The sequence below is a fragment of the Pagrus pagrus genome (genome assembly GCF_965226575.1).
Source record: "Pagrus pagrus genome assembly, chromosome: 22".
NCBI classification, from domain to species: domain Eukaryota; kingdom Metazoa; phylum Chordata; class Actinopteri; order Spariformes; family Sparidae; genus Pagrus; species Pagrus pagrus.
In genome coordinates, this window is record NC_140204.1 from 23,524,335 (window position 1) to 23,548,727 (window position 24,393).

Genomic DNA, 24,393 nt, shown 5'->3' on the forward strand with positions numbered 1-24,393 from the left:
GTGCTGCTCAGGGTGGCAGTGTTTAGCAGACTGATTAGAGGTTAGAGCAGCAAGATGCTGATTGTGGGCTGCATGGATGTGCTAACATCCAAACAGAGCAGTAACCACATACGCATGTCTTTGTCAAGGTTTAAGAAACACTGGAACTTATAGAGGTGTGTTAGAGTCAACAGCAGACAAAACTCCAGCACTCTCAGAGAACAAATCTATGTTTTACAGTGGGAGTTTTGTTCGCTGTTGATTGCCACTTCCATGCATCACTGTACATTATTAAGCTTTGGAGAAGTGTGGGCTGCTATTTTTTCATAGTGTGTTAGAGTTAACCTTCTGATATCTACAGACAAGGATTTCCACAGGATGTCAAATGATGTTCAGTAATTCAACCGCAGAACAGACAAACAGATGACACAAACGGATGAGTAGACTGACTGGGTGGTGTGTGTGGCAGGGATGCACAAAGATAAAAGACAAGACAGGATGAAATGGGACATGCATTTATAAATAAGACAATCAAAGGCAGAGTCATGAGTTAAAAATTAGTTTAAGGCTGAACTGAAATAGCTAAATGAGAAAAAAGTAACAGGGATGGCAGAGGCAGGGGGATAAAGTGAGGGATGAGATAAAGGAGGAGTGGAGTGGTTGATGGTTGCAGCTTTGCCCATGGAGAAGTGCAGTGATTCATGGTGTCACGTGGCGAAGACTGGATGACTCATCCACCAACATCATTGTGCAGCCACTGCAGAGCAGAGGAACACACACACACACACACACACACACACACACACACACACACGTAAGTGCACACATAATAGGACATACAGTATATATGCATGCACACAATAGCTGCTGGAAGCAAATTAAAGAAATAGTGACATAGCCAAAACTCATGGGTATCTTTTACTATATTTCTCTCTCTCTCTCACACACACACACACACACACACACACACACACACACACACACACATCCTTGTTTTCATCCCTTTTGCAGACATTACATAGACTAATATGTATTTCCTGGACCCTTAACCTAACCCTAACGTCTACTTGCCTAATCCTAACCGTATGTGACCCACACAAAAATATGTGGTCACATTTTTGGTTAAATATAATGTTAAACTTCATTTTGAATAAGTAACACTGGTCAGGTAATACTGATTTAACTAAGTCTTCCAAGGTTTTTGTGTTAAAAATATACAAGTATGTACACCTCTACAGACGGTAGCGTGTAGCAGAGGATAGCAGAGAGCAGCAAAGTGCTTGCCGTAGCAGGACTGCCTTGATTTAATATTCATGTGGATGTTGTTAATGATAGCCTTAGTACTGCATTTATCTCATTATTAGACTCTATTGGCTTCTCTCAGTGTGTACATAAACCAACTCACTGTTTTGACCACACCCTTGACCTTGTTCTAGCTTATGGTATCGAGATTGAAAAACAGTTTCTCCACAGAATCCTCTTTTATCAGACCATCACTTAATAACTTTTGAAGTTCTATTACTGGACTACACACCATTAGGCAAAAACTCCTTCACTAGATGTCTATCTGATAGTGCTGTAGCTAAATTTAAGGAAATTATACCGCTGGCACTAAATTCAATGCCATGTCTTAATATAATAGAGGACTCCTCCGCTAACCTCAGTTCCTCACAAATCGATCATCTTGCTGATAGCACTGCAGGCTCATTGCGAACAACACTGGACTCTATTGCCCCCCTGAAAAGGAAACCTATAAAGCACAGGAGGTTAGCACCCTGGTATAACTCGGATACCCGCAAATTGAAGCAAACATCACGGAAATTTGAAAGGAAATGGCGTTCCACCAACTTGGAAGAATCCCGCTTAGCCTTGAAAGATAGCCTTAAAATATATAGGAAGGCCCTCCGCAATGCCAGAGCAAGCTATTACTCGTCATTAATAGAGGAAAACAAAAACAACACCAGGTTTCTTTTCAGCACTGTAGCCAGGCTGACAGAAAGTCACAGCTCTACTGAACCATGTATTCCTACAACGCTCAGTAGTAATGACTTCATGAGCTTCTTTAATGATAAAATTTTAACTATTAGAGACAAAATCCATCATCGCTTGCCCTCAACTGGCACTATTGTATCTTTAAACACAGGAACCTCAGAAACAGTTGTAAATTCTGACTTATATTTAGACTGCTTCTCTCCCATCGACCTCCACCAACTAACTTCGATGGTTTCTTCATCTAGACCAACAACTTGTCTCCTAGACCCCATCCCAACTAGGTTGCTGAAAGAAACTTTACCTTTAATTAGCACATCTCTACTAGAAATGATCAACCTGTCTCTATTAACAGGATACGTACCACAATCCTTTAAACTAGCTGTAATTAGACCGCTCCTTAAAAAGCCTAATCTTGATCCAGAAGCTTTAGCCAACTATAGACCTATATCCAACCTCCCTTTCCTCTCCAAGATCCTTGAGAAAGCAGTCACCAACCAGCTATGTGACTTTCTTCATAAAAATAGTTTATATGAGGATTTTCAATCAGGTTTTATAGCACATCATAGCACAGAGACGGCACTGGTGAAAGTTACAAATGACCTCCTAATCGCTTCTGACAAAGGACTTGTCTCTGTCCTGGTCTTACTAGATCTTAGTGCTGCATTTGATACCATTGATCATCACATTCTACTACAGAGACTGGAACACTTAATTGGCATTAAAGGACCCGCATTAAACTGGTTTAAGTCCTATTTATCGGATCGATTTCAGTTTGTACATGTTAATGATGAGTCATCCCTGTATACCAAGGTTAGTCATGGTGTTCCTCAAGGCTCCGTGCTTGGACCCATACTATTCACCTTATATATGCTCCCTCTAGGAAATATAATTCGGAAACACTCCATAAACTTTCATTGTTATGCAGATGATACCCAGTTATACCTATCAATAAAGCCAAATGAAACTAATCAGCTTACTAAACTCCATGCATGTCTCAAGGACATTAAGACCTGGATGACCTGCAATTTTCTGCTGTTAAACTCAGATAAAACCGAAGTTATAGTACTTGGTCCTAAACACCTTAGAGATGCATTATCTAATGATATAGCAAGTTTGGATGGCATTAACTTGGCCTCCAGCACCACCGTCAGGAATCTGGGAGTTATCTTTGATCAAGATATGTCCTTCAACTCTCACATAAAACAAATTTCAAGGTCTGCATTTTTTCATCTACGTAACATTGCAAAAATCAGGCCCATCCTGTCTCAAAAAGACGCAGAAAAGCTAGTCCATGCATTTGTTACTTCCAGGCTGGACTATTGTAATTCTCTATTATCAGGCTGCCCTAACAAGTCTCTAAAGAGTCTCCAGCTGGTCCAGAATGCTGCAGCACGTGTACTGACAGGAACTAAGAAAAGAGATCATATTACTCCTGTATTGGCCTCTCTGCACTGGCTCCCTGTAAAATCAAGAATAGAGTTTAAAATCCTTCTCCTCACTTACAAAGCTGTTAATGGTCAGGCACCATCATATCTCCAGGAGCTCATACTACCCTATCACCCAACTAGAGCATTACACTCCCAGAACGCAGGATTACTTGTAGTTCCTAAAGTCTCCAAAAGTAGAATGGGAGCCAGAGCCTTCAGCTTTCAAGCTCCTCTTCTGTGGAACCATCTTCCTGTTTTGGTCCGGGAGGCGGACACCCTCTCTACCTTTAAGAGTAGACTTAAGACCTTCCTCTTCGATAGAGCTTATAGTTAGGGCTGGGCCAGGACAGGTCCAGGCCTGTCCTGGACCAGCTCTTAGTTATGCTGCTATAGGCCTAGTCCGGGGGACAATGACACACTGAGCTTCTCTCTCCTCCCCTCTTCTCTCCTCTCCATCTGTATACATTATGCCTGTATACATGCCCCATCTCTGCATGTCACTGACTTACTTCTTCCCCGGAGTCCTTGTGCTTTCTAGTCCTACAGGCTCCCATGGATCCTGGCCGCGCCCGGGTCATTGATCGTGGATGCGCCCACTGCTATGGCCCTGCCTGATCGTGGATGTGCCTACTGCTATGGCCCTGCCTGATCGTAGATGCGCCTACTGCTATGGCCCTGCCTGATCGTGGATGCGCCTACTGCCATGACCCTGCCTGACACCCACCACTACTGTCGCTAATATTAGTCACATCTCTGTTACATACGTTCCACTACTATTATTGTAATGCATTACTACATACCATCCTTACCATTAATCACTACTACTGTTATCACTAGTAATCACATTTCCATGTGCATTTCATTATTATTGCTGTAATACATCTTTATGTACTTTCACTCCTGTCAACCATCGCTTATAATTGAATACATTGTGATCTCGTTGATCTGCTCTGTACATGCGACATCTATTGCACGTCTGTCCGTCCTGGGAGAGGGATCCCTCCTCTGTGGCTCTCCCTGAGGTTTCTTCCGCATTTTTTTTCCCTGTTAAAAGGGCCTTTTTTTTGGGGCAAGTTTTTCCTCACTCGAATCGAGGGTCGAAGGACAGAGGGTGTCGTCTCTGTACAGATTGTAAAGCCCTCTGAGGCAAACTGTGATTTGTGAATTTGGGCTATACAAATAAAATTTGATTTGATTTGAGTAGTTATTGTAACCTTGTCATTCAGGCAAGACCAACCAGATGAACAGCAGCAAGTTTCCTCTGTTTCATTATTTCTCCTGTTTTTCAGGTTAGTAATGTGTACAAAAGGCCTAAAAGCATAGCGAGGTGTTATCACCTGTGGTTTATACTGTGTTCATGCTGTACTGTATAGTTAAGTGCATTTGGTTATTTTGTTATTTCAAGTGTTTCATGGGTATTGTGTTTATAAAATATATGCCATATTGGTAATATAAATATCACTTGAATGCTAATATGCTGCTATCAGCCGCTATCCTGCCAGTGGGTTTAAAGTGAACTAATATATGTGATGAAAGGTCTATATTCTGTCATAATGCGTTGTAATATCAATTACATAGTTTTATGGAATTTGTTAAATGTTGGTGAATGTGTCTGAATGGAAACTGCTATGCTGGGCCTGTTACTGATTTTTTGGGGCTCATCTGGGATTGGCATCGCCTGAAGAAGGACCATATGCTGATACAGTGATCTTCGGACCCAAGGGCCAGTGATTGGATGACTGGAGGGAACAGATTGTTCCCTCCAGTCATTTATCTACTGAAGCTGTCCCATTATTCAGTAACCATATAATTTTTACAGTTCAGTATTCCCAGCATGGCAGCATCTTGTCATATGCTACAGTTTCCTGTATTTGAACCCTCCACATATTCAGTGGATGCTTCAGGCATAAGCGAACTAAGTGGCTGCTTGGGGCCCCGTGGCCACCAGGGGGCCCCCTATCGAGGAAAAAAAAAAAATCTATTTTTTAATTTTTTTATTTTTAAATGTATTTTTTACTTGTGTAGCCAGGTGAACAAGAGACCAAGACTGTTTTCAGACTGTTAAGACAGTGTTTTATTATTCTGTAGGGAATTACTATTGTTAGCAGTTTGTTTTTGTTTAAGTGACACTTTCACTTTAAGAGCGGCGCAGCGGCAGGTTGCGCGAGATTGCGGGAGATCATGGGAAATCTAGTTAGTTACACGGAAGTAGCAGTAGCGGGAGTGAAAGACGGACTGCTGAGGTGTGTATTTTGATGTCGCGTGTGAAAAATATCCCCATAGATAAAGCACAAGAATAACTGTTTGCATAAACTGTGTCCATTTTGATGTGTTTGATGAATTTAGAGGGGAGATAGAGCGCACTGAGGTCAAGGTGTGTGACTTGGCACACGAGCTGCACACGGGAGTGAGAGTGAGTTTAAGACTATTCACAAAATGTGTTTTAAGATCATGCAAGAATGTTTACTTGAAAGTGTATTTTGTTCATTAGTGTAATTAACAGTTAAATGTTTTCTGTGAACTAAAGAATATGCTGTAATGTGACAATGAGTTGTGGCTGGGAAAATGTATTTATTTGTTTTTCTGTTTTTATTTTATTTATTCAGAAAGAGCCACTACTGTTGTCTAGTCAAGTCTAGAGTCACTTTTAACTAGAGCAAATGTCTAGGACACAGAGATAAGTGTTTGAAGTTCATAAGCTAACTGAGGTTTACCGTCAGTGTGATGTAAAGTGAGGAAAAATATTTTGTTTGTTCGATACTGATTACCTCAAATCCTCAAAATTGCAGTGTTAATGCTGTTTCTTTTATAAGTTGCAGTCGGGGAATAAAAGACCCACAACAATTATTCTACTGTGTCGGGTCTCCTCATTTATGACCAGGCCACGCTTGTTTACAACAAATGCATTCTGCTGTTGTATTTTGTTAATTTTCAATTCAAGTTCAGTTAACCACACTTAGTGCTTCACTTTGAATATGAAAGTTTAAAATACATTTGTGATTTAAGTACCCTCTAAGGTTAAAAGGTGACTGATTTGGTGTAAATAACAACTATATTAATACAGGGGTCTACCAAGCCCTGGGGGCCAGAGGTCTATAGGGGCCAGGAGCCCCAAAACATTTTTGGTATGTGAGCAAGGATGGATTACTGAATGAGCCTACCAGGCCCAAGAGGTCAAGGGGCCCTGAAGCCCAAGTTGTTGCGTGAAGTAACTACCGCAATGAGTCAAAAAGCAAAAGGCTATGAATCTGAACAAATTTAGGTATTGTCCCTCTCCAGCTGGCTATCCCAAAAATGCACCAGAATACAGGAAATCACATCTACCAAATTCAGAATTTTCTGGGGGAGGTGTTGGAAGGAATCTCCTCCCATGTTTTTCCATCAAATGTACAGCCCAGGTCTTTTCCCTATATCATTAATTAAGGACAAACCTCATACCACTTTGATGCTTTATGAAACACTGTTGGTAGCTATACATAGCACTCTGTTGAATTTTTATCATGATGGAGGTGAAATTTCCCTTAAATACATTGCCTGATCTGTAAATATTTCCAGAAGTGGCCATATCCTTCCAGATTAATTTTTTCCTTCATTCTATTATAGGACAGAAAGTTGTCCCCTTCAAAGAGGTCACTTGGTATTCTGATACCTTTTCTTAACCACTGAGCCCAATACATTGTCTGTTTACCTATTTTTATTTTAGGGTTTTCATTTTGAAAGAGATACTATAATATGTTTGGTAATGATAAACCTCCTCCATTCTTTGGTTGGCAACGCTTGGCCATATAGATTATAGGCTTTTTTCCATCCCAAAGAAAGCATTTTATCATGTTGTTATATCTTAGTAATACGTTGTGTAGAATGCATAAAGGTATCATTCCAGTTAGGCAAGTTATCTGTGGAGCTACAACCATCTTTATTGTGTTCACCTTAATGTCAAGTGAAACTTACTCCAATTATCCAGATTAACTTTAATTTTGTTAAGCAGTGTTTCCATATTAGTTGTAATGATCTCTCCTATATCTGGGTTCAGTTCTATTCCTAAGTGTTACCATAAAATATTACCAAAAGTATACCTTTTGGAAGCCATTTAAAATTGAAGATACCACCAAGTTTGAGATACCAGCATGGCATCTGATTTGTGCCAATTAATATAGTAGTCAGATACTTTGCGTGCAGACTCGCTTGTAGTTTTCAAGCAAGTTTGCACACTTTGCCTCGGCTAGTTAATTGTCTGGCTCTAACCTGTATTACTCTGCTTTACTTGTGGCTGGATATAAATATCAACTACATGTGACGACCAGTGACATTGGGCCTCATGCAAGAAGCGATACACACACATGATTTTCTCTTATTTTGTTAGTACCCACCCACAGTCCACAATTTGTTTGTCCAATGCATGTAAACATGTTTTAATTTATAGACACATAAAACAGCTCTTAATATAAGCAAATTTAGATTATCAATCTATATGTTTCAGAGGAATTCTGATGATTGGATTGTTTAATTTGTAGTTAAATATACTATTGGACTAAGACTGGATTAATTAGGACTATAAAAACCCTGGGATGATTGCATGCGTTCAGCACCTGAATCATGGTTTACCTAGCACAACTAGATACTTTGCAAACCAGGCCTTATGCAGAGATCGTGTTCCTGGAGATCGCACAGATCTGTTTGATGAGACACATGAATGGCTGCTTAGTCGTTTCAGATTGCCACAAGCACTGCTTATGGATTTGTGCAATAACCCGGAGCCTAAGCTTAGGCGAAACACACACCAGTCAAATCCCCACCTCCACACCTCCAAGTACTCAGCGGACTCAGAGTTTTGGCCACAGGATCATATCAGAGAGAGATAGGAGACAGGTTCTCTTTGAGCCGTGCGCTTCCGAGAGTACTGAAAGTGATAATATCATTCATGCCCGAGTAGATATGTTCCTGTACTCTGCTAACCAGCAGGTAGAGATTAAGAATGCTGTTTTGCTGTAGCACCAAATATCATTGGTGCTGTAGATTGCACGCATATATGGATCAAAGCACCCTCTCCAGATCCATTCCCATTCCTCAACCAAATGCTGTATCACTCTATTAACATCCAAATAATATAAGATGCAAACTGCCACCTTCTGAATGTCGTGGCCCGTTGGCCAGGGGGAGCACACGACTCCTTTATGCTGTAGAATAGTTCCGTGGGGATGCGTCTGGCACAAGGAGCGAGAGATGGAGTGGTGGAGACAGTTCCGTCGTATAGGGGGGGTGATACACTGGCGGTGTATATACTGGCCTAATCCTCCGGTCAGAGAAGACGCAGCAACTTCTCTCCTTTAACTGGCTTTATTGAATGAACAGGACACTGTACACAGTAGTAGGTGGTTTGTGATGTCTGTAGAGGACAACAATAGTAGAACAATATTAATAATGGGATAACATGAATAACAATAGAGATGACTAACGTGCCATACTACAAATTACCGACAGGGGTCAGTGTAGGATCACGAACAACACAACGACCTGGCGTAACAGGCAGGTCACGTGACCAGACTAAACGGAAACAACCCGGTCGGATACTGATCCGGTCTATTTGACAAGCTAGCGTCAATATGACAGCAGCCTCAATAAAGGACAACTATACAGCTAAATAAACAATGGCAGAAGGAAATAAATGTATGAGAAGTAAATAAGTTACATGTCGAGCCGTCCACGTTGACATGCTAAATGGTTAGCTAACAAAACAAACCGAGCATATTACCTTGGTAATATTAATAGCTCTTATCACAAAATATTAACAATATCCACTCAGCACATTACTTACATCATCACCGACGCACACTGTTGTACAATGAAAGAGAACAAAGAAGAGCGCTGATGATCGGCAGAAGATTAACCCCACGTTCAGTGTGTTGTTAACTACACATAAAGTTTTATCCAAAACACTCTGCGCATGCGCAGACAGTCCATCAGTCTCTGCATTAAGCAGCTTGCTGTGACGTACTCCTCACAGCAGGGAATTCACAACAGCCGCCCCCACATTCATTTATGAATGTGTAGAAGTACAAGTCCCTGCTGTTGTTAAGAGACCCTGGAGTCCAAATCATCATCAGGCATCTTGGGGAGTGGTACCAGTTTGGTCACCGGACGAGTGTAAACTGTCCCCTTGATGCTGACATCTGCTGAACGAACTGTCCCATCATCACTGGGATGAACTTTGGTGACCTTTCCTATGGGCCAGAGCGCCCTAGGAAGCTGGGGATCCCCTACCATAACCACTTGGTCGGCAGCAAGGTCAACAGTAGGGGTTCTCCACTTCTGGCGGCGCTGAAGATCGGGAAGGTACTGGCGGGTGAATTGGCTCCAGAACCGGTCTGCCAGGACCTGGCTATGCCTCCAACGGCGGCGGCCTAGAAGGTCACTGGAACCATATGCGGCTTGGGGAAGCGATGCGTCGTGCCGCCCCATCAGCAGCAAGTTAGGTGTTACAGGATCGGGGTCAGCCAGATCAGAAGAGGAGTATCCCAGAGGCTTTGAGTTAAGTATACCCTCTACTTCCACGAGGACAGTCGACAACACCTCCTCTGATACAACTTGGTCCCGCAGCACGACTTGGAGGGAGGCTTTAACTGACCTTACCTCCCTCTCCCATGCGCCACCGAAATGGGGTGAAAGAGGAGGATTGAATTTGAATGTGATACTTTGGTCGGCCAATTGTTGCTTCAATGGTGGATCGAGACCTTCCAGCGATTCTTTGAGCTCTCGCTCTCCCCCCCTGAAGTTGGTGCCTCGGTCGCATAAGATCTCGTATGGCTTGCCTCGTCTTGAGATAAATCGACGCAAGGCCAGTAAGAACGAGTCTGTGTCCATGTGTGGCAACAGATCAAGGTGTACACATCTTGAGGTAAGGCATTTAAATATAATGCCCCACCGTTTCTCATGCCTCCTTCCGATTTTCACTGTATATGGCCCGAAACAGTCGACCCCGGTGGACCAGAATGGGGGTTTGTTGATCCGGAGTCGCGCAGCAGGCAGGTCGGCCATCATTGGTGCCACAGGGGTGCTCCACCACAAACAGCATTCTGCACAGTGTTTCTGGTGTTTCTTAATTACCTGTCGACCACGTAGGATCCAGTAATTTCTCCGGATCTCTGCAAAGATTCTCTCAGGTCCAGCGTGATGTAGACGGTTGTCGTAATCCTTCACTAAGAGCTGTGTGATCGGGTGATCAGGGCTGATGACAACAGGGTGAAGGCTGTCTCCAAGCAGGCTCTCTGCTTTGCGTAGTCGACCACCAACTTGAATGAGGCCTAATACTTGATCGTATTCAGGGCTGAGAGCACTTAAATGGCTGCCTGGACGGACTGGTTTACCCTGTTTAAGTGCCTTTAGTTCTTCAGGGAAACTCTCTGATTGTATCCTTCTCAGCAGAGTAGTCTCCATCTCGATACGGTCAGCGGCAGACATAGCTGGAGCAGCCGCCCCGTGAAGGGACTGATATGTAGCCTGCAGTAGGTCAGTCCATGTATTGTATTTAGCAGGATCGGGCTCATTGCTGCTGGTAGCAGAAATGTGACCACAGAAGGTTTGGGCTCTCAACTCATCAGGTTCCTCGGTGTGCACTGAGGGGTTCACTGGCCAGTGATCTGAGGACTGATACAGAAATGAAGGCCCCTGACTCCAACGGTTTGGCTGGGATAATTCAAGGAGGGTCTTCCCACGAGTGATATCATCGGCAGGGTTCAAGTCTGTGTTAATGTACCTCCATGATCCGGGTTCGGTAAGGTCCAGTATTTCAGTAACTCTTGTACCGACGTATACTTTGTACTGGTTGGACTCCGACTGTATCCAGCTCAGTACAGTTGTTGAGTCAGACCACATGACCACAGATTGGATGGGCAAAGTCAGTTCGGTCTGTAGCACCTTGGCCAGCTGGGCTCCTGTGAGTGCAGCACATAATTCCAGTCGGGGCATCGTCTGTTGTCGTTTGGGTGCGACCCGCGACCTAGCCATAATAAATGACACAGTAACGCGTCCCTCTGGATCCTCCACTCGCAGGTAGGCGACTGATCCGTATGCCTTCTCCGAGGCATCACAGAAAATGTGAATCTGCCTCACTGATGAATCGTTGTCGGCGGCTGCTGGAACATAACACCGGGGTAGAATTATGTTCTGCAAATGAGGGAGCTCACCTTCCCATGCCTGCCACACTGGAAGTAGCTCATCTGCGATAGGCTCATCCCACTCTCTTTCTGTAGCCCACAAAGCCTGGACCAGGACTTTGGCCCGGGTGGTGAAGGGGATTATGTATCCGAGTGGGTCGTTTTGCGAGGCAAGCACCCTATACACGTTCCTCATGGTGGGCAGTTTGGGTGACACAGGCTGGCATTTATAACCCAGTGTGTCTGTCATGCAATGCCAAACCAGGCCGAGAGTGGACTCCCTCAGGTCAGCTCCTTCAGCGGTTAGCCACAGCTCAGATGTCGTTGATCGCGCCTCAGTCGGGAGATGAGAGATTACCTCTGTCCTGTTGGATGCCCACTGCCTGATCTCAAATCCACCTTTAGCTAGGAGGGCTCTCAGGCGGTCGAGAAGATCCTTTGCCTGCTGTGATGAGCGGAGTGATTTCAGACAGTTATCCACGTAGAACGAGGTGATTACCGTCTCCAGCAGGTCCTCATTGCCGCTCTGGTGATCTCGAACGTGACGCTGCACAGCGTATATGGCGCAACACGGGCTGCAAACTGTGCCAAATGGCAGAACACGCCATTCATAGATGTCAGGTGATCTGTCTCTGTCCATGTCACGCCAGAGGAAGCGGACAAGTGGGCGGTCCTCGGGAAGGAGTCTAATCTGATGAAACATAGCTCGTATGTCTCCACTGATAGCGACCATGTGTTCTCGAAACCTGAGCAAAACCCCTAGGAGCGACGGCCCGAGAGAGGGCCCTGGTAGCAGGTCATCATTCAGAGCACTCTCCTGGTAGCGAAAGGAGCAGTTAAATACCACCCTTGCCTTTCCGTTATGATGTACTAAGTGATGCGGAATGTACCAGGATTCAGCAGAACTACTGGCCTCCTCGCTGGTGATCCTCTCAGCATATCCTGCGTCCACTAGCTTGTGTATTTCCTGATTGTAAACTTCAGCAAGCTCAGGATTGGTAGATAGACGGCGTTCTGTAGAGCGGAGGAGGGGCATCACAGCAGCAGGTGATGCGCAGGGCAGAGCTACTTTCCTCTTTCGAAGGAGGGGCGTTGCGTATCTTGAGACACCATCCACTATTACAGTGGTGCTCTTCTCATCCAGCATGGTAAGGGCTACTTGGTCTTGCTTGGATCGCGTCACCTCCCTTTCGCTTCTATATGGTAAAATGTCAAGCTGCCACAGGCGTTGAACATCCTTGTGTAGGTCGGAACAAGGTGTATCAACTGACAGGTGAAAGAAGGAGCTCTCACCTGGTGGATGTTGGAGAAAGTTAGTGGGTCCTTGCACTGCCCAGCCGAGTCGGGTGCAGACTGCTACTGGTGCTCCTATAGGTCCTGCCCGTACTGGGTGGATCGGAGTTATTAAATGAGGGTGGTCGGATCCAATCAGTAGCATTGGCTGCACCTTAGCGAATGTATGTAGGGGGACTCCTTTCAGGTGGTTGTGTTTCCTTGCCAGTTTGTCTCCTGGACATGATTGCTCCGCTAGTTGGAGTTCAGTTGCAGTGAAAGCTTGGCCGATGGAGTGATAGGCACGTGGCTGTGTGTTAGCGGACACCTCGAATGACACTGCCATTCCCTGGAGCTTCAATACATCCTGTCTGATAGTCTTCAGTTTAAGTGACTCCACTTCTCCTTTCAACCGAAGGTGTTTGACCGCAGCAGCCAAAATCACAGTACGCTCAGAGCCGTCATCTAACACCGCATGTGTGTTTAATGTTCTCTTACCATGGCGGAGCAGCACTGGTACCACCTTTAACATGACGCGCCCTGAGTGGCTGGCATGGTCTAGATACACTGCATTGGTTGGGGTACTGACGGTGAGGATGTTCAGCTGAGGGTCTTGGGCCACGACTTCGTGTAGTATCAGCAGGTGTTGTTTGTTGCATGTGGAGCAGAGTTTCTTTAGGGTGCAACTCTCTGGTGAGTGGCCACGGCCACACCTCCAACATTTTCCTTTAGTTTTAATCCAGGCGGCTTTCTCCTCAGTAGTAATTCTTTCGAACTCAGGGCAGCCATTGAGGTAATGGTCCTGTGTGGTCGTGCAATATGGACAATAGGGCTTAAAGCGCTCCCTCCTTTTACCTGTGGGCTGATCTTTCTTTGAGCCCGGCTGGAGGTAGGTCCGTTGTCCCTGTGGAGAGGTTTGCTGATGTTTGACTGTTGTGGAGTCGCTGCTGAAGTAAACAGAGGCTGGTTTGACCCACTGTGATTTACCTCCTTTATGCTCTCTCTGTGTGTGATGACTGGGCTCAGCTGGGTTGGATTCTGTTGCACGTCGGGACACCTGGAGCACCTGCACCTTCATATCCAGCCATTCCACGAGGTCATCACTCTCCCCGTCCAGAACTAAAAAGAGGCAGTTTAGGCTTCGGAATACCATATGAGGCCGCAATAGCCATTTCTGTCATGGTAAGTGTTGCAGGATTGTTGTAGGGAGAGATGTATCCTGGTGCCGTAGGTGGAGCAACCATGGGTGTAAGCTGTGAGTAGTGTGCGGCTGACTGAGATCCAGAATGGTATAGCTGTGGTTGAGCTACTGGGGGATATCCAGTCTGTGGGAGTGAATAGGCTGCTCCTAGATCTGTAGGTGCCTGATAAGAAGGGATAGCTCGAGAGTTTGGTCCTATCCCTTGTTGGTTGAATGAAGCAGGTTGAAATCCTAGCTGTGATCCAGGTGGAGGAGTGGCCTGATGCTGAACATATTGAGGATAACTGCTGTTGTGCAGTTGTGGGGAAGGGCTGTGGCATACCTTGAGACTGTGGAGGTGCAGGCTGGGCTGGCAGAAACCCTGTCGGTGGTGCCTGATAGGCTGGTTGGTGCCCCTGCTGGACATGCTGACCTGCAGGCAGGACGGGTAGAGAAGGTGAATATAATCGCTGGGCAAGCGGGGTGTGGTGAGCCGACAGAACTGCAGGCAGCTGTGAAAACTCTGATGCTGGTCCAGTTAGAGTAGCTGAATGATGAATAGACAAGCTGAGGTCCAGCTGTGGAGCTGTTACCTGGATGGGTGGCTGCAGAGCTGTGGCAGCCTAAGTTGTTGAGCTGAGTTCTCCGTGCTGTATGGGCTGTGCTGTAGGTGGGCGAGGCTCGCTGTTGTCTAAGAGCTGACCATATCCTCCATCAGCTGATTTCCAACTCATCCGATTATCCATAAGGGGGGATTCTCTGGGCCCTGTCACTACACTGTGATGAATATGAGGAAGGCTCGAGCTCCGGAGAGGATATGATAAGTTGGATAGATGCTGCTGAGGGTGAGCTTTACCTTTAACACTGTCCATGGCTGACTGTAGCTGTTTCATCTGCCTAGTTATGTCTTTCATGCGGGCTTCCATCCCTTCCAGCCTCAAATCTTCTGTCCCAGTGAGCACAGTATGGTCTGGAGGCTCTTCCTGGTGAGCTTCTATCACTTGGTGTGTTGCATCTCGTCTATTCAGATAGCCAGGGTTATCAATGACAAAGTCATGTAGGTACCTGGGGAGATGGTGAGACCGGCTTGGGCGGGACACAACTGGAGGTTGTTCATCTGCATGGTTGCCGGGAGTTGCCATGGCGCAGTTATACACACGATCCGGCTCGAATGACCACTTGTAGCGGAACAGCTTCGGTGATGATACACTGGCGGTGTATATACTGGCCTAATCCTCCGGTCAGAGAAGACGCAGCAACTTCTCTCCTTTAACTGGCTTTATTGAATGAACAGGACACTGTACACAGTAGTAGGTGGTTTGTGATGTCTGTAGAGGACAACAATAGTAGAACAATATTAATAATGGGATAACATGAATAACAATAGAGATGACGAACGTGCCATACTACAAATTACCGACAGGGGTCAGTGTAGGATCACGAACAACACAACGACCTGGCGTAACAGGCAGGTCACGTGACCAGACTAAACGGAAACAACCCGGTCGGATACTGATCCGGTCTATTTGACAAGCTAGCATCAATATGACAGCAGCCTCAATAAAGGACAACTATACAGCTAAATAAACAATGGCAGAAGGAAATAAATGTATGAGAAGTAAATAAGTTACATGTCGAGCCGTCCACGTTGACATGCTAAATGGTTAGCTAACAAAACAAACCGAGCATATTACCTTGGTAATATTAATAGCTCTTATCACAAAATATTAACAATATCCACTCATCACATTACTTACATCATCACCGACGCACACTGTTGTACAATGAAAGAGAACAAAGAAGAGCGCTGATGATCGGCAGAAGATTAACCCCACGTTCAGTGTGTTGTTAACTACACATAAAGTTTTATCCAAAACACTCTGCGCATGCGCAGACAGTCCATCAGTCTCTGCATTAAGCAGCTTGCTGTGACGTACTCCTCACAGCAGGGAATTCACAACAGGGGGGAAAGGTGATGACAATTCTAAGGGCCCACAGCCCGCTAGGGCCCACACACAGCCCCCAGTAGCCTCTATGACAAAATTATTATGCATACACTGAACTAATATATATTCATGCGAATGAATCCAAATTAAAACAAAGCCACAAGTCACACAATATTCTAATTTCAATAACCCCCTTGGCCCCTTCTTAAAAAATGGTTTGGTCCACACCGCGGTTCGTTCTTGCTCATCGGAATTAAGTGAGCGCGAGCGAACTCCAGCAGGGTTAGGATGGCCCCCAAAAAGCACAAGTCCGGACACCAGAAAAGAGTTGAGAAGGAGGCCAGGAGTAGGAGCAGAGCAGGGGCCAAGGACATCAAAAACTTTTTTTCTAAGAATGGTGAGAGTAAAACTACCGAGGGCGGCTGAAACAATTAGCCTACTTGTTCATTCATTTAATGTCTGTATCATTACCTTTGACGGGCCGCGGGCAGGAGCCTATTAGCTGTCATCTGGCCGTGCTACACTCTGGACAAGTCGCCAGTTCATTAAAAAAAAACAAAAAAAACTCGCCAGTTCATTGTAGAGCAACGGTTAGTAGCTATAACTGAACGTTACTAATTTAGGGGCTACTACAGTGACTGTGTGTTTAACACATATCACTGTCTGACATGGACAGTGCTCCAGTATGCGCCCACTCAGAGGCTGCATTGAATTGTATTATGACGCATTCAAGTTCTACTCAGTAATTATGAGCACCAGACGAAGGTCAGTTACGTTATCATGATATGTTCAATGTGGTCTTGTAAAATGTGTTATTAGTGGGACATTTGAATAGCCTAAATACAAAAAAGTTAAATGTTCAAAGATTTGTTGTTGTTTGTTTTCATAGCAATATAAAATAAAAGACACCATAATAGCTGACAACAACAAAGTAAAAAAGACTATTTATAATTTTGGACAGTTTACACTGACTTTGAATGGTTTAAAAATATTTTTTGCCTGGGAAAGTGAAGCTGCCCGCATAGAGCTATGGTACTAAGCCCATTTAGATTTTGTCCAAGAATAGGTTAGTTCTGCATCAGTTTTTCCATGAAACATAACATTTAATGTTTACAATATATATAATCGAACAATAAACCTTTATGCTCTGCTGCTTCAGAATCAGCAGTGGCTGCTTCATCTGAGTTTGACCCCACAGCAGATGCTCACCCCCAGCAGTCCAATGATGCCTTTGATGGTGAGTGAGTGATGTAGACACTAGTTGGCTGTTTTGGTTTATTAGTGAACTGCTGTACCACTGGCAGTGACTAAGACATTAATCAACACCTTGGCTATTTCAATTATATAATCAATAGCAAAATGTAGGCTAAATTCTTTTATAACTCAATTTACATCACTGTTGCTGTTGACAGAGCCAGGCCCAAGTTCCCAAAGCAAGGCTACTTCAGATAGTGAAGAGAATTGTGAAGCAGATCAAAGCTGTTGCAGTCATGAAACTGCTGAAGACAGTCAGAGCACAGGAAGTACAGAAAGACAGGAAAGAGAGAACAAGGAGGAAGAATATTTAAAATGCGACCCAGGATTATGGCCAGAATAGCTCACAGCCACTTAGAAGAGCCCTGACCTTGATAATGCCAAAGGATTCAGATGGAAGGAAATTTCCAGAGTATTTAAAGTATACAAAGTCAACGAATGGACGGGAAAAACAGAAGAGAGACTGGTTAATGTACAGTGAAAGCGCAAGGGCAATATACTGTGTGCCATGCATGTTATTTTCCTGTGATGGCCTAAAAAAACATCAGCCAGTGCACTTAACACCAAAGAAGAGTACAAAATATCAGATCTCAAATGGCGGAGCCATCTGCGACAAGAAATCCAACTTGAAGTTGACAGAAACAAAGCTATTTTGAGAGAATGTTAGATGTTACTCTTTTTCTGGCCTCAAGAAATGTGCCATTCAGAGGGAGCACAGAAACACTTGGTGATGTACGGAATGGTAACTTCCTTGGCACTGTAGAGCTTGTAGCCAAGTACGATCCTCTGTTGAATGAGAAAAGTGAAGGAGAAAAGACCAAGCACCAGAGTGACCCATTACCTTAGTCCAGAGTCTCAAAATGGGTTCATAGAACTCTGTGGAGATAGAGTTTTCAAAGAAATACTGAAGGAAAGGGAGTGTGCAATGTATTACTCATTAATATGTGATGCGACTCCTGATGTCTCCCACAAGGAACAGAATGTAATTCTATTGAGATATGTTGTTCAGAATGAGAATGATCAGTGGGATGTAACTGAACGTTTCTTGCAGTTTGAAGAATTCAGTGGCAAGACTGGCTATGAAATATCAGAGATGATACTGAAGACTAGAGGAGCACCACATTGACATTGCAGATTGCAGAGGCCAGGGCTTTGACAATGGCTCGAACATGTCAGGAAAAGTTAAAGGGGTCCAGGCTGAAATAAGGAAAATAAATCCACTTGCTACATATTCACCATGTGCCTCACATACTCTAAATATTGTTGGAGTACATGCTGCAGAGTCATGTACCGACGTTTCAACATTTTTCGGGTGTTTGAATCGCTTGTACAATATCTTCAGTGCCAGCCCAGAGATGGGCCATTCTCAAAGAAAAGACTGGCTGCTCCCTTCACCGCATGTCTGATACTCGTTGGAGTGCCTGCATAGCGGCTGTTAAACCAGTTGCAAATCACTTACCATCACTCCTAGAGGCCCTGGATAGCATCCTTGCTAGATGCAGCTTGACTAATGAAGTCAAATCAGAGGTCACTGGTCTAAGGAGTTATTTCACATCTTTTAAAGCCATTGTTCTCCTGACTGTCTGGAAAAAAATACTGCAGTCCATTGAAGACAGAAACATAATTCAGCAGTCAGGAAAAAATACACTAGATGTAGAAGCAGCCAATATAGAGGCACTGAAGGAAGAAATGCAGGTATTTCGCGACTCATGGGATGACTTCCTTGCAGAGGCTTCCCTCATCGCAGAAGCTATGGATGTTCCCACTGGATTTCCAGTCAGCCACAAGCGAAAGAGAAAACGTTTTGCAGATTAGAGTCAGAGGTCAGAAGAAGAGGGAAACCAACAGGAGACAGAATCAAATCTGTTTCGAAACAGTGTTTTCTATGTGGCTTTAGATAACATCATCTGTGCCTTGGACACCCGCTTTCAATCCATTGCAAATATCTGAGGAATTTGCTGCAATACTGAAAATCAAGGATTTAAAAGATGATCAGATTCACTCAGTTTGCCATTCATTAACAAGCAAATACAAACAGGATCTTAGTGCTAATTTTGAAAGTGAAGTGCAACATTTGAGGTCTGTTTATACTGCCACATTTTCAGACTGCCACTCTCCCCTTGAGCTGCTGAATTCCATTTATAAACTTCAGCTTCAGAGCATTTTTGGTGATGTGTTGCCATCCGAATCTTCTGTACATTACCTGTGACTGTTGCAGGTGGAGAAAGGGCGTTTAGCAAACTGAAACTAGTTCAAAACTATCTCAGATCCACAACAACCCAAGAGACGCTAAATAGCCTTGCTAGACTTTCAATTGAAAGTCAGCTAAGCCGACAGTTGGACTTCAAAGACCTCATCAGCAAATTTGCTAAAAAAAAGGCCCGGCGTTGGGCTTTCTGATGAGACTTACAGCGAACAAACAAGCCAATTTAAACTTTAATTGAGATTAGATGAGGCTTGTTGTTGTTTTTGATATTTGTTTTACAACAACGTATTCCATGTGCTCTTTGTTTTACTTGCACATTTAAGTTAAATGCTACATATTTACCTTGGGCTCCACCCTGTGGACTATCTTGAGCCAGGACACTTTGTTTTTTTGCATATCAGTGCTTCATTGTTAAATACAATAAAATACCCACTAGCTATTTGTTGAGTGGTTAATTGAAAATGTATTTGCAATCAGAGGTGTAATAAAGTGTTGCAAATCAGTGAAATGAGAATAAGACAACTAATAATACATAATTTACATAATAATACTCTCACTTGTTAAGTTGTTAATCGTAAAAAAGGAAACAAATTGGGTGTATTACACCAGGCACCGTCAAGAACACTGAAAAACAAGAAAATTGAAGGTGGCAATGAATGGGGTAGAGGGGCCCACGCTGATATTCTTTCAGGGGGCCCAGAATTCCTAGCAATTGCCCTGGGTGGAGATGGGTGACTGAAATGATTTGTAATTCTAAAAACCACCATCCAGTTTAACTTTTATAAAACTCAGTTTTATAAAAATTTAACATAGGTGACCAAGGTTATGCCCACACTCCATGGCTGGTGGCCCCCCTGGTGAATCCCCAGACCAGACAGGAGCACTCTGACAACCACCAGCACACGTGTACCAGCTCCGTGGTAGAGTGCACAATGGAGTGCTGAAGGCCAGGTGGATGTGCCTCGATACTGCAGGTGGAAAGCTCATATTCATCCTGGAGAAAGCATGCTTAATGGCAATGGGCCTGCTGTACACTGCACAATATGACAATGAGACATGTCAAACCACTTTCTTTTGATCTCAGTAACTGTGCGTCCCTCTGCTGACATGGCATTCACAGCATCACAATTGTTTTGCCATTGCTGTGCTCTTGACTTTCCTGTTATGCCAGTGCTGACACTGTGGAAGACCACATGTTTATGTTGTTTTATTTGATTTAACAATACCTCAAGTTCACTGCTGCTGACATTATTCCTCTTCTTACTACCCTTTTTTGGTGGAATCTCTCCAATCGCCAGAATTAGCTGTATTTGCACACCGCACAACGCCTGCCCTCATATGGTGTTTTGTGGGCATTACCTATGCTAATCACAAACAATCGACCACGCACCTTCAATTTATGATCAACTGGGATTCATCATACAGCACACCTGGGTTAGAGCAGATTTGGATGGTTAGAATGTTTGGTGCATCTAGGGTTGACTTCTCTCATTTATTCTCTTGACAAAAAAGTAGTAGAAAATGTAAGAGAAATTTAACAGAATGGATGGAGAGTTATCATAGTTTGGTTGTGAAAAATTGTCGGCAGGGGTCAGGAGCGTGTCTTAGGTGCTGCCATTTCCCAGATCTTCCCACGTGACTCCTCACCCTAACCTTAACCCTAGTATCACCCTAAACTTTAATGATGTAAGTTATGGGGTTTAGCGTTTTGGTCCCCACAAAGCTGTTGGACCCACACTGGAAGTGGGCTCCCAGTTTTGGGAAACCACAAATATAGAAAAAAACACACAGGAAGCATGCACACACGAACTATATCTATTATGCTCTACTTATTTAGATACAAAGGGGACATCTTCAGCAACTGACTTTGATAAACCTCTTGTATGATTGGACTTTGTGGTGTGTTTCTGTGTTCTGTTTCAGAGGTGCTTGGTGAGGCTGGGCATGGCTTTTCTGCTGGCCGGAGCTGTGCCGGTCCACACACCTGCAGCGCATTGGATGTAATCAGCACCTGCTCTTATATCCAGACCTTCCCTCTGCATGCTGCCAGATTATTGTCGCCAGCTCCAGTGTGTGACCGGACCATTCTTGTGGACCAGCTCCTCTACCACTCGCCACCCAGCCTCCTGCACCTCTGCCACCCCACACAACCCTGACTGCCTGAGCCAGCCACCTGTGTAACCATAAGTCTCCACCTGCACCACCCTGGGAGCCACCTGCCTGACCTCGAGCTCACCACCTCTACCTGCCAGCGATTCCTTTGTGATCAGTAAATTCACTTTTCAAACTTACTCCCTGTTTGGCATCAACTTTTGGGTCCATCTGTTCTAACTACAACCGTTACAGAATAATCTGGCCTACATGGATCCAACCGACCCAACTCTATCCATCATGCTCTCAACACTCAAGGGATCCTCGTGGGAAGACACGAGAAAGTCCTACAATAAGTCATGGACTCCATACAAGGACTCTGCTCCAGTGTCTCACAACTCAGCGTTTAACTCGACCAGCTCACCACACAAAAAACTTCCTCAACCCCCTCCCTGCCTGCACCAATGAATAACCCACCTGTTCTGCCCGATTTCCCCTCTCCCCTGCTAAAGAGCTTTTTGTCCCCCCTCCGGAGCATTTCTCCGGTGAGTTAGGCACCTGTGGTAGGTTTATTCTTCAGTGTTCACATGTTTTTGACTTGCAGCCATCTAGCTATGCAAATGATAAGGCATTTATTGCCTACATCTGTTGAGGGGTAGAGCAGTGGGGAGCCACATTATGGGAGGGAAATGCACCTGTGATCACTACCTATTCTACCTTCATTGTTGAAATGCGTAAGGTTTTCAATCACCCAGTACAAGGCGCGGAAGCAGCTAATAGATTACTGGGGTTGCGACAGGGCACACAGTCAGCAGCAGTTTTTTCGATTGATTTCCACATTCTTGTGGCAGAGAGTGGGTGGAATGAGCGAGCGCTCATACATTTATTTCAAAAGGGGTTATCTGATAGTTTGCAGCCCAGCACACTAGAGGAGCTAATTACTCTAGCCATTTGTATTGACAATCGCCTCAGAGAGAGAGGCTAACTGCTAACCATAGGTCAGCTCACCCTACCCTTAGCCAGCCCCCCCCCTTCTCTCCTTGTGAGTCACATTCTCCCTCACACCCCTCTCCCAGCCCTCTTGCTCCCTCTGCTGCCCCGGAGGTGCCCATGCAACTGGGTCAAGCTCACCTGTTTTTTTGGCCTTTTATGGCTTTATTGATAGGACAGGTCAGAGATGACAGGAAACAGGATGGGGGGGGTGACATGCAGCAAAGGGCCACAGGTCGGACTCGAACCCCGGGCCGAGGACAAGGCCTCTACACATGGGAAGCCCGCTCTACCAACTGAGCAAATGGGCGCCCCTCTGAAGAAACTCTGCATCTACTGTGGTCTGCCTGTACACTTCCTAGCCAACTGCCGTCTATGCCAAAAGACCAGGCTCGCCAATGAAAGGGAGCACATTGGTGAGCCAGACCACTTCCTCCTCTAGCTCCCTTAACCAAATCAATCTCTCTGCCTCCAGTGCAGGGGCGGTCCTGGCTAGATTTACGCCCTGGGCGTAATCCTTCATCACAGGATCTAATAACCATGCTTGAAAAATCCCTGAAGAAAGCTAAAAAAAAAAAAAAGGCTACTCTATGGAGCATAAAAAAAGGATTCCTGCAGTAAACTATTTCGTATTTTACATACAAGTTTTGTTTTGCATCATCCTATTAATACCATCTGAACGGTTCCAGTTATGATAACACACCAGTTTTGACACACACACACACACACACACACCTGAGGAGTCCTGCAAGGAACATGTGGCTGCAGAGGTAGATGGCTCCTCATCAGACTCCAGGACCATGTCTGTGGCTGCTGTGGAAGTATCTGACTCCTCATTTTGGCCAGTGGGTGCTCCAGCTCCAAAATATTTCAGAAGTCCCCCTGAATTTACAATTAAGATACAATATGTAAGTTAGATCACACTTACATCACACATGCATCAGTTACCCAATTAAAATGACCATAATGCACATTTGATTAACATTTGTTAACATCCTATTAACTAAGCATAACACACTACAAATTATTCAAAAAGCTACATCACATGTAGCTTACAAAATGCCATGTCAATGTATATTAGAAGTTATTTAAGTTAGCATATAGCGTATAGCATTAAAAATTCCAGCCAGGACTCTGTGTGAATTTGCACTTGTTGTGTTGCAAACACAAAGTAGCCTAGGTTGCCAATGGGTGAGATTAGTTGCATGACATGATGCCTCTATTCTAATAGTTGCTAGTTCAGCAAAACTACAAACCAAATACAGTCGTCTTCTGTGGCTAAGTAGCAACATATTAGCAAGAGGCTAATAAATAGCCTATAGGCTACTGTCACTCACGTCACTCATAGACATCTGCATACCTTTATCTTTTGCCCGTTTCTCCTCTTCTTCTTTTCTTCTCTTTCTGAACTGGGCACCTGATGGCTTCTTTGGTCTTTTACTTTGATCCATGATGAAGACGAAGACTCGACATCATTACCGATGTCACGTGATGTAAACAAATTCACGCAGATGCCCGTTGGAGGCAGTTTGTGTTGTGTGGCCTGGGATCAGTCTATCCCCCGCCCCCCTCCCCCTTGCCTATTCTGACACACACACAAACTGTGTGACTCTCAGCAGCGAGCTGACGTGACAATGAGGCTGCCCAGCGCCACTCCACTGACCTGACATGGAAATGAGCGGTAGTCTAGAAAACTGGCGAGTTTTTTTTTTTTTTTGAGGGCGCTCGTGCGCCCTCACATAGATTGCGCCCTGGGCGGTCGCCCACATTGCCCATAGCAAAAACCGGCCCTGCTCCAGTGGTCACCTGAGTCCCTGCCTATCAACATGTTGGTAGATTCTGGTGCCAACGACAGTTTCATTGATTCAGCCCTAATCCAGCAAGTTTCTATTCCGACAATCCC

At 44.6% G+C, this 24,393-nt stretch overlaps 1 long non-coding RNA gene across 1 annotated transcript; it reads right to left on the bottom strand.

Annotated features, from left to right (window-relative positions):
* Window positions 1-514: 514 nt before the first annotated feature.
* On the bottom strand, window positions 515-23,990 carry LOC311251883. The gene is made up of 3 exons (XR_014621464.1): window positions 23,851-23,990; window positions 23,226-23,372; window positions 515-736 (listed from the first exon to the last, which is right to left on the bottom strand). It is a non-coding gene; the product is annotated as an uncharacterized lncRNA (long non-coding RNA).
* Window positions 23,991-24,393: the final 403 nt, after the last annotated feature.